The sequence below is a fragment of the Herpailurus yagouaroundi genome, unplaced genomic scaffold (assembly GCF_014898765.1).
Source record: "Herpailurus yagouaroundi ecotype Mexico unplaced genomic scaffold, PumYag 210, whole genome shotgun sequence".
NCBI classification, from domain to species: Eukaryota; Metazoa; Chordata; class Mammalia; order Carnivora; family Felidae; genus Herpailurus; species Herpailurus yagouaroundi.
The window spans coordinates 6,029,199-6,039,752 of record NW_024412441.1 but is presented as its reverse complement, the minus strand read 5'-3'; the positions used below and the strand labels follow the sequence as shown (position 1 = coordinate 6,039,752).

Sequence of the window (10,554 nt, the reverse complement as noted above, 5' to 3'; positions counted from 1 at the left end):
GGAAATCAACCCCATAAACCAAGAGCACACTTTACACACTGTGTGTTAGCCAATTTGACAATAAATTATATTTAAAAAGATTACTATAATAACTGGTATAGGAAAAAAAAACAGTATAACTAACCCTCACTGAATCCAAAACAATTTAGTATAGGGTTTTTTGGATTGTTTTGGTTTTTTTTTTTTTTTTATGTTTACCAGCTTATGAAAGGAGGTGATAACTACGAATCAACAACAAGATGAAGAGATACATAGGGTGAGGACCAAGGAAAAGAGTACACTGCCCTCCCCATACCTCTAAACCACAGTACTGCAACCAGCTACTCTGATGCCTAACTCAGTTGAGCCCCCAACTGAGGGCTCAGAATGGCTCAGTGCTCAGAATGGTCATAAAGAATAGAGGCTGACAGGGGTGCCTGGGTGACTCAGTTGGTTAAGCAATGGACTCTTAATTTAGCTCAGGTCATGATCTCACAGTAGTGAGCTCAAGCCCCATGTCCCTCTCTGGGATGAGTGTGGAGCCTGCTTGGGATTCTCTCTCTCCCTCTCTCTCTGCCCCTCCCCCACTTGCACTCTCTCTCTTTCTCTAAATAAATAAATAAACGTTAAAAAAAAAGAGCGAGAATAGAGGCTGACACCATTTGTCAAGCAAACACTCTATTTTATTGGAAGTCCACATATACACATACATTGCACTTTACAAAAAAAGCATCTATCTGGATCTCTTGCTTCCCTCTAATTCAATATAGGAGGGTTCTAAGGGAAATAAGAGGACAAGGTCCCCCTTCCAAATGCTGGGGCTGCCCTGTGCATTCCCAGGCCCCTGGCCCCATGCACAAGAGGTGGGGTTAGTGGAAACCCCGCTGGCAGCCAGCATGGGGCACCCAGAGCCTATCCAGAGCCCTCATCACCACCCCAGGAGAGGCCTCTGCCAGGACCATGAACACACTGAGCCCTAGTTGGACACAGAGATAGGCACCTGCCTCAGGAGGAGGAGACAGGGTACCCGGGTGGTTGTGGTCAGCCTCACTCAGGGTCAGGGTCAGGGTCAGGGTCAGTGACCGTCTGGGCTTCAGTCCCAGCTCCTCCTCCTCCAGGCAGCACTATGGAGGCCAGGCCTTGAAGAGTTAGAAATGTAGCTAATGGTGAGGCCAGCCACCAGCATCCCCTGCAGGAGGCCAACAAGGGCATAACTCGATTGGTGCTTATGGTCAGACACACGACTGTAGCCAACATAGGGTGCAAAGCCCACTAGGAAGAACTGCACTGTGGGCCCCAGAAGCTGTGCTCACTTGGGGCAGAGCCATGCCTGCCTGCGCATAGAGCACCACAAACATCCCAAAGGAGGAGTGTCCGGAGTTGAAAGACATTCTGGACTCAGTGATGTTACTAGGCTTTCCCTGCACATCTTCTCCACATGCACGTAGACAGAGCAGTTGAAGTGGCTCAAGTCAGGGTCACATTCAGCCAGGAAGTTGGGCCACAGATGGCCTACTGTGACCTTGGCCAGGTCTGCCAATGACAGACTCATTGCAGCCCTAAACAGGAACTTTCTCAACACCTTATAGAAGTCAGCCACTCTGTTGTTGAAGTTGGAGTGGGAATAGAGGCAGTCTGTGTGCACCAGGCAGGCCTCCTTGGTTGAGACAAGGATGATGGTGGCTGTGATCCCTGTGATCCTGGACAGTAGGGGTACTGGATGGAGTTTTCTCTGCAGTAGAGGCCATGCTTATATGGGGCGTTCACAAGAGTCAGGATGGCAAAAGGCAAAGAGGCCCCATTCCATGCCACCTCCGTGACCCCCGATGCCTGTCCCAGTGCATCCCATAGCACCCTGACCGGCCACAGGGTCACATGGCTGCTGAGCCAGTAGTATATGCTTTATATATATTTAAAACCAAATGGAATTTAAAACTCTGGTATCTGTAGAACAATGAACAAACCATACTTATTCATTAAACATGTATTTCCGTTAGAAGTATGTGCCAGGCAATGTGTTAGGTGTGTAAGAACTAGGTATACAGTGGGAGAAAAGATAAACTTGCTTCAGATGGCAGAGGAGGAAGATCCTGAGCCACCTCCTCCTACAGACACACCAAGGCTACAACTTCATACAGAACACCTTGCTCCGAGAAAACACCTGAGGACAATTAAAAAAACAGTGGTGCTGGTAGGCACCGCTTTTCTTGCCCTCCTTCAGCCTTCCTGGCCAGACACTGGTAGGCACCAATTATGACACTCTCCATCACCTTGTTAGCGCCACTGGCCCTGCCCTGGCATTCCCCTGTGGACCCATCCTGCCCAACATGCCCACTGTAGGTGCCCCTCCAAAGAGGCTCCCATCCTGCCACACCCAACAGGCAGCCTTGGCCAGGACCAGTACCCCTCAAAGGTGACACCTGCCCCAGAGAGGAAGAGCAACAGTAATGGCCTGGCCTCATGGTTGGACCATACCATGGGCTAACACCACCTACTCTCATGCCTGCAGCAGCCATAACTGGGCCTCTAAGCCGTCCAGGCCAGGGCCGGCCCTGCCCACCAGTGTGCCTGCAGCAATCAGCCCAACCACAACAGGAGGGCTCATGCAGCCCTTATAGGAAACACTCCTGGAATGCTTCATTCTGGTGACTGGGAGGATTGGGCTTCTGGGCCTTACTCCTATGTAAGGCCACCACCTTCGAGACCAAGAAACATAGCCGACCTACCTAGTACATAGGTATCAACAGTACAAGTCAGACAAAATAAGGAGACAGAAGAATATGTTCCAAATGAAAAAAAAAGAAGACCGAAAAAAAAGAAGACCAAAAAAAAAAAAAAAAAAAAAAGACCACGGAAAACAAAACAAAACAAAAAAAAAACCCCCACAAACAACAACGACAAAAACCTAAATGAAATGAGTTCAAAGTAATGGTCATAAAAATGTTCACTAAACTTGGGAGAATAGATGAATTCAGTGAGCTATTCAAGAAGAGATAGAAAATATAAAAAATAACCAATCAGAGCTGAAGAATACAATAACTGAAATGAAAAATTTGCTAGAATCCACAGCAGATTAGAAGGATGCAGAAAAACAGATCAGTGATCTAAAAGTCTATGTAATGGAAATCATCCAAGCTGAACAGCACAAAGAGAAAAGAATTTTTATTATGTTTTAACATTTTAATTTATTTTTGAGAGACAGAGCATGAGTGGGGGAGGGACAGAGAGACAGGGAGACAGGGAGACACAGAATCCGAAGCAGGCCCCAGGCTCTCAGCTGTCAGCACCAAGCCCTCCGAGGGGCTCGAACTCACAAATCGCAAGATCATGACCTGAGACGAAGTTGGAAGCTTTAACCAACTGAGCCACCCAGGTGCCCTTAGAGAAAAGAATTTTTTAAAAAATGAGGATAGGTTAAGGGACCTCTGGTACAACATCAAGTGTATTACCATTCTCATTTTAGGAAGTACAGAGAGCCCTACACAATCATGAACCCAAAAAGACCCACACCAAGACACCTAATAATTAAAATATCAAAAATTATAATGAGAGAATCTTAAAAGCAGCAAGAAAATGTAAATAGTTACATACAAAGAAGCATCCATAAGGCTATCTGCTGATTTTCAGCAGAAATTTTGCAGGCCAGAGGGAGTGTCATGATATATTCAAAGTGCTACAAACCCACAACCAAAAATACCCTACCCAGCAAATTTTTCATTCAGAATTGAAGGAAAGACAAAGTGTGTCCCAGACAAATAAAAGTTAAAGAAGTTTAATACCACTAAACTGGCCTTATAAAAAATGCTAAAGGGACTTCTTTAAGCAGAAAAAGAAAGGAAGTAAGAAAATTATGAAAGAAAAAAATCCACTGGTAAAAGCAAACATATAGTAAAGGCAGTAGATTAACCACTTATAAAGTTAATATGAGGGTTAAAAAACAAAAGCAGTAAAACCAACTCTATCTACAATAATTAGTCAAGGGATACACAAAATGAAAAGATATAAAATATGATATGTATATGTAAAATTATAGTGCTTTTAGAATGTGTCTGAACTTACATGACCATCAACTTAAAATAGACTGCTATATAATAGGACATTACATATAAACCTCATGGTAACCACAAAACAAAAACCTATAATAGATCCACAAAAAGTAAAGAGAAAGGAATCCAAGCATAACGCTAAAGAAAGTCATCAAATCACACACATACAAAATACAAAAATAAACACAACATACAAAAATAAAGCCAAATGGATTAAAGACCTAAAGACCTTTATACCTAAAGGTGTAAACTTAGACCTTATATAAAGATACAAGACCTGAAACCATGGAACTCCTAAAAGAAAACATAGGCAGTAAACATTCTTGAACATTGGTCTTACCATTGTTTTTTTGGATCTGTCTTCTCATGGAAGGGCAACAAAAGCAAAAATAAACTGCTGGGACTACATCAAACTAAAAAGTTTTGCAAGTGAAGAAAACCATCCACAAAATGAAAAGACTACCTACTAAACAGGAAAAAATATTTGCAAATGACACATCTAATAAAGCGCTAATATCCAAAATATATTAGGAACTCATACAACTCAACATCCCCCAAAAAACCAATCTGATTAAAAAAAATGTAGAGGATCTGAATAGACATTTTTCCAGAAAAGAAATACAGATGGCAAACAGACACATTGAAAAGATGCTCAACATCACTAATCATCAGGGAAATGTAAATTAAAACCACAATAAGATATTACCTCATACCAATCAGAACGGCTAGTGTCAAAAAGAGAAGAAATAACAAGTGTTGGTGAGTATGTGGAGAAAATGGAACCCTCATGCACTGTTGGTGGGAATGGAAATTGGTACAGCCATTATGAAAACAGTAATGGAGGTTATTCAAAAAATTAAAAATAGAAATACCATATGATCTATCAATTCTACTTCTGGATACTTCCCAGGTGAAAATGGAAACACTAATTTGAAAGTATATGCACTTGATGTTTACTACAGCATTATTTACAATAGCTAAGATATGGAAGCTACCTAAGTCTCCATCAATAGAAAATGGATACAGACCAGGTGGTACATATATACAATGGAATATTACTCAGCCATATAAAAGAATGAGATCTTATCATTTATGACAACGTGGATGGAGCCAGAGGGTATTATACTAAGTGAAATAAGTCAGACAGAGAAAGACAAATATCATATGACTTCATTTACACTTGGAACCTAAAACAAAACAAAACAAAAACAAACTCATAAATACAGAGAACAAACTGGTGTTTGCCAAGGGGATGGTGAAATGGGTGGAATAGATGAAAGGCATTCAGAGGTACAACTTTGCAGTTATAAAGGAGATAAGTCACAGGTGTGTCAAGTACAGCACAGAGAATATAGTTAATAATGCTATAGTAATGTTTTATGATGATAGACTGTAACTACATTAATCATGATGAGCATCTCTTGATATATATGTCAGATCATTGTGTTATACACATAAAACTACTATAATATTATCTGTCAACTATACTTCAATAAATAAAAACAAACTCAGTTTCATACCATATTATGGCATGAACCAGCCCTGTGCATATCCTGAAGCATTATCAGAAATAAACTAGAATTACTGCATGTGAATAAATAATAAGCAAATAAGTTAACTGTACTTCTACTCAAATTTTTATTACTAAGTGAATTTTTCCTTTCAATAAGGGCTAAGTGACTAACATGCATTATCTCATCAGCATATTCAACTTTCACAAAATCATCACTCACTGTGATATATAGTTTGATACTTATAAATAAAATATAAAATAAGAAGAACAGAAATAGACGAGAAGGCTTATCTTCTTTCCTGTTAGTGTTTCAGTCATAGATGTGACCTCTGGATACTAAGGACATTTTTTAAAAGTCTCTGGTCTTATTTTGAATTACAAAATTAACAAATCAATTTTAAAAAATCATTAACACCAACTTCCTTAAAAATGAGATGTTTTAGGGACACCTAGGTAGCTCAGTCAGTTAAGCATCCGACTTTGGCTCAGGTCATGATCTCAGTGTTTGTGGGTTTAAGCACCACATCAGGCTCTGTGCTGACAGTTTGGAGCCTGGTGCCTACTTCAGATTCTGTGTCTCCCTCTTTCTCTGCCCCTCCCCTGCTTTTGCTCTGTCTCTCCCTCTCTTAAACATACATAAAAAAAAATTTGGGGGGGGGGCGCCTGGGTGGCTCAGTCCATTAAGCGTCCAACTTCAGCTCAGGTCACGATCTCGCGGTCCGTGAGTTCGAGCCCCGCATGGGGCTCTGGGCTGATGGCTCAGAGCCTGGAGCCTGTTTCCGATTCTGTGTCTCCCTCGCTCTCTGCCCCTCCCCCGTTCATGCTCTGTCTCTCTCTGTCTCAAAAATAAATAAAACGTTAAAAAAAATTAAAAAAAAATTTTTTTTTTTAATGAGATGTTCTTATTTCATAACCTACGGTTCCAGGGGCACCTGGGTGGCTCAGTCGGTTGGGTGGCTGACTACAGCTCAGGTCATGATCTTGCGGGCTGTGAGCTCGAGCCCTGTGAAAGGCTCTGTGCTGACAGCTCAGAGCCTGGAGCCTGCTTCCAATTCTGTGTCTCCCTCTGTCTGTCTCTCTCTCTCTCAAAAATAATAAACATTAAAAAAAAATTTAAACATAACCTATGGCTCCAATCATGTCCACATTCTTCAGTCCTTCCTTTTGAACAGGTGACAATTTAGGGGACAAGGGAAGGGAGCATGAACGTGTCAAGTGAAATAGAACAGAATTTAATATTTGCAGAATTGGACTTCCTTGCAGATGCTCATCTGCTGTTACTCTAGGCCAAGGTTCAGCGGACTTTTGCTATAAAGGGCCCAGACAGTAAATGTTTTGGGCTTTGTGGGCCAGGCGGTCTCTGTCCTGATGGGGTTCAGGACACAATGCTCTAAAATATGGCGCCTTGGCCTATTAAGTATCTTAAGCTGAAGACATAATTTAAAAAATGGCAAAAGCAGGAAGGTCCCTCAGATCTCCCCCCACTTGTATTTCTTTCATGAAAGAGTCATAAAATTTATTTCCAGGAGGAAAGAAGACATTCTTATCACCAGCAGCAGGGAATGTAGGACCAAGAAGCCTGTATACATAAACCTTGTTAAACTAACTCTTACCTTCCTAGTTACTTCTTCCCCCTTTACCACCTCTAGCCAAGCATCTCTGTCTCCTCAATTCTTCACAAATTTACTGGGTTTTTGTCTCAAAGTTGTAAAGTCTTCCTACTCTGGTCATGCCGGGTCTTCATTCTCCTGTGAAATCTTCCATGTAAAGATTCGATAAAGCCTGTATGATTTTCTCCTGTTAATCTATTAATCCTAACAAACATCAGTTTAATTTGCAGACCTAATCAGGGACCCTAAGAAGGTCAAAGAAAACTTCTTCCTTCCCTACCATCAAAATGGCTTAACCCTGCTCTTGTAGCACAGAAGCAGCCATCGTCTATACATAAACAAATGGCCATGACTATTTTTCAATAAAATGTTTTTTATTGACACTAAAAATTTAATGTTATATAATTTTCACACGTCATGAAATCCTCTTCTTCTTTTTTTTTTTTTCAATCCTTTAAAAATGTAAAATCCATTCTTCGCTGGCAGGCCTTATAAAGATCAGGCGGTAGGCAGATGACCATGGCCATAAGTTGGCGGCCTCTGCTCTAGGCCAGCACTTGATACTTAGAATCTGTTGCTTCTCTGGAGTCCTGGAATTGAGGGCTAGGGAATAGTGGAAGGAATCCAAGATATTTGGAAACAAAACATCATGGTGTTACTTTTCTAAAAACAAATGTAAGGGGTACCTGTGTGGCTTGGTTGGTTGAGCAACCAACTTTTTTTTTTTTTTCAAGCGTCTCTCTTTTTTTAATGTTCCTGAATTTTATTTTATTTTATTTTATTGTTTATTTAGAGATAGCTTCTTAGCCTTTTGGCTAAGATCAAGTGTATTTATTTATTCTGACTGGGGCAGGGGGTGGTGGGGGAGGGACAGAGAGAATCCCAAACAGGCTCCTTGCTGTTAGCAAAGAGCCTGACATGGGCCCTATCTCAGGAACCATGAGATCATGACTTGAGTCGAAACCAAGAGTTGGACGCTTAACCAGCTGAGCCCCAGGTGCCCCGTAAGCATCTGACTCTTGATTTCAGTTCAGGTCATGATCCCAGGGTCATGGGATTGAGCCCAGCATTGGGTTCCTTGCTGAGTATGGCATCTGCTTGCAATTCTCTCTCTCTCTCTCTCTCTCTCTCTCTCTCTGTCTCCCTCTCACCTGCTCTCACTCCTGATCTCTCTCCTTCAAAAAACAAATAAAATTTAAGCAGCTTCATTAATCCAAAAGGTTACTATCATAACAACTGTTTTTAAACCAAGTTTAGAAAGCATTTAAAGAAATAATGAGTTTTTAAAAGGCAGCTCTAGGGGCATCTGGGTGGCTTAGTTGGTTAAGCACGGGACCCTCGATCTCTGCTCAGGTCAAGATGTCACAGTTTTGTGAGTTCAAGCTCTGAGTCAGGCTCTATGCTGACCTCGAGGTGCCTGCTTGGGATTCTCTCCCTCTCTCCCCGGCTTGTGCTGTTTCTGTCCCTCTCAAAGTAAATAAATAAACTTAAAATAATAATAACAATAAAATAAAAGTCAGTTCTGAATGAAAGAGCTGTTCATTCTTCCCCATTTTTCTTGCTGGACATGGGGGAATAGTCATTAAAAAATAAAAACAAAAACAAAACTTTTCATAATTAATAGGTAAGAAATTCCATATCCTTGTTGTTTTCATTTAATTTTCTTAATTACTACTCATATGGAATTTTTTCCTACTCATAAGCCATTTATATTTCTCTTTTTGTTAATTGCTCATTGCCTTTTGCCCATTTTTCTATTAAAATATGTTTTTTTCTAATTTATTGTGTGTTCTTCATGTTGCCATTAACCTTTTATCTCTATAAGTGACAAGCATTTCCCTATTCTCCCTTGCTCTTTTATTTTGTGTAGGATGTTTATGATAGTTCATCTTATTATAGTCAAAAGCAATCTTTCCTTTTACATTTTCTTTTTTAAGTTTTTTTAATACTTATTTATTTTTCAGAGAGAGACAGAGAGGCAGAGTGCAAGCAGAGAGGGACAGAGAGAAAGGGAGACACAGAATCCAAAGCAGGTGCCAGGCTCTGAGCTGTCAGCACAAAGCTAGATGCGGGGCTCGAACTCACAAACCATGAGATCATGACCTGAGCCAAAGTCAGATGTTCAAATGACTGAGTCACCCAGGCGCCCCACATTTTCTCTTTTTTATGTTTAAAATGGACTTCCCCATTTCAAGATCACATAAATATTCAATTATATTTTCTACTATTTGGGGAACTGCATTCTTTAATGTTAAGCTGCTAGGATTTGGAATTTAGCTTGGTGTATATGCTGGGGAGCTACAGTAATATTTTCCCAGATAGCTCACCTATTTTCCTCTCAGGATTGCCCCACTTGGGAGAGGGCTCACATTCCTCTCAATTCCTAATTGTTCCCTTTGCCCCTCATCCCCTATGGTTCTTCTTTCTTTCTCAAAGCATAATTCTCTGTGTAATCCCCTCTATTGTACCACACTGTAAGCTCCTTGAAAGCTGGCACTGAGTTTTATTCATCTTTGTATCCACCAGAGCCCTCATCCAGGGCCTCACATTTGTGGAAAGAAAGAAAGAGTGATGGCAGCTCTGAGCCCTCCCCCCATGCCTCTGCTCCTTCTCCCAGAGGGAGGGCAGATCAAACCTCACAGCGAGGAAGGGACCGCCTGCCCCCATGCATCTGGGGGATTTGCGGTAGCCACGAGTCCAAGGCAGCTCTTATTTAAACACAGCTGGTATTTATAGAAAGAGGTCATGTACTCCAGGCTGAACAGATACTGAAGTGAAGAGAGATGTCAGTCAGGCTCTGGGTAGACAAAGGGTACTCTGGGCATCTACAGCCCTCATGTCTGTATCAGGAATGTCCATGCCACTCCCTGGACAAACACAGATCCCAAGGCAGGATTCCTCCCCCTGACCAATTATGATCACAAAACCAGAGATTGTGAGATACTTCTGAGTGACTCAGGAAAGGCTACATGGGGTGCACCCAATTCGGAACAACCTCATCATGACTTCTGCTACCTTAGAGCTTGGGTTTTAACTATAAGTCTTACTTTTCTTATCATGTTAAATTCCGTTACATATGTATGTATGCGTGTATATATATATATATATATATATACACGCATACATACATACAGAGTTTTGGGGAAGTGTGAGTAAGCATTTAAAAATATTGGCCTATTTCTGTTGTATTCTCCAAATTCCAAGCTGTTGAGCACTTAGTAACTTGAGTGCCTATTTCCTGCCACAGTGGAGAGGGAGCAGGGTAGAGGATGAACCTGGAATTCTACTGGTGTGTGTGTGTGTGTGTGTGTGTGTGTGAGAGAGAGAGAGAGAGAGAGAGGGAGAGAGAGAGAGAGAGAGAGAGAGAGAGAGAGAGAGAGAGAGAGAGAAAGAGAGAGAGAGAGAG

At 41.4% G+C, this 10,554-nt stretch overlaps 1 pseudogene; it reads right to left on the bottom strand.

Moving 5' to 3' along the window:
• Window positions 1–984: 984 nt before the first annotated feature.
• On the bottom strand, window positions 985–2,584 carry LOC121016227 (phospholipid phosphatase 2-like; annotated as a pseudogene).
• Window positions 2,585–10,554: the final 7,970 nt, after the last annotated feature.